Source organism: Halyomorpha halys, unplaced genomic scaffold, assembly GCF_000696795.3.
Source record: "Halyomorpha halys isolate HHAL.00 unplaced genomic scaffold, Hhal_1.1 Scaffold2835.1, whole genome shotgun sequence".
NCBI classification, from domain to species: domain Eukaryota; kingdom Metazoa; phylum Arthropoda; class Insecta; order Hemiptera; family Pentatomidae; genus Halyomorpha; species Halyomorpha halys.
The window spans coordinates 6,243-7,105 of record NW_027114942.1 but is presented as its reverse complement, the minus strand read 5'-3'; the positions used below and the strand labels follow the sequence as shown (position 1 = coordinate 7,105).

General features: G+C 29.0%; 1 protein-coding gene across 1 annotated transcript in view; it reads right to left on the bottom strand.

Moving 5' to 3' along the window:
- The window catches only part of LOC106688464 (phosphatidylcholine translocator ABCB4), a gene marked incomplete at its 3' end in the record, with an annotated part of 13,047 nt that overhangs the window by 8,210 nt on the left and 3,974 nt on the right, over window positions 1-863 (bottom strand). The gene's annotated exons all lie outside the window — the stretch shown is intronic.

Genomic DNA, 863 nt, shown 5'->3' with positions numbered 1-863 from the left:
GAAATCGTAAATTGTAGCTGCTCCATCAGGGGCTAAAGAACCCAGATTTTGTCTAAGATCTAAGATCCTCAAAATCCTCAAATGAGAAAAAAAAAGATGGACTGGTGAGATAAATGTTCAATATTATCGTTGCAAGGAGGCCAGAGAAAAACTGAATTGAATATAGGTGGGGAGGTAACCAAGGGAGTGACATGAACAAGCTGCAATAACAAAGGGTTAAGGGAAGGTAGATAAAAGTATTAACAAAACAGAAAAAATACTAGGAAAATATTGACGTTTTCCCAAGTCATATTTCTCAATATGAAGGAAATTATAGTCATTTTTTATAAATAAAATTTTGATTCTTAGTACTTATAAGTACATTTAAATTTGTACCCTAATTATCTAGTTATTACTAATTATAAATCTATTAATTTCACTTATAAGTAAAAATATATATTGATTATAATTTTAAATTTAAAAGCTATTTCAATTAAGTTTTTAAATTAAATTACATTTTTATAAGTTTACATTATTTATTCAAAATGGAACTTTCCCAAGAGCCGTATACAGTATGGCGCGCCGCACAGAGGCATTTTCCCTTGCTGTATGTTACAAAAAGGATGAATTTCTCATAATTGACTTATGTTAGATTTTTAAGATATTTTTTCTTAAACAAACAGCTAAAATGAATATAGAAATGTAAATCAAAAATAATGGCTCTTGACATAATCTGGTGGCAATCAAGGTGTTAATTATGTATAACTGTATGTCATTGTGGCATTTGGTGGTGTCTTTAACCAATAACTGCCATTATAGAAAAAACAAAAAAAATGTGTTATAAACTAATATCTGGGTGCTCCCATTGTTACAACAAACTTTTC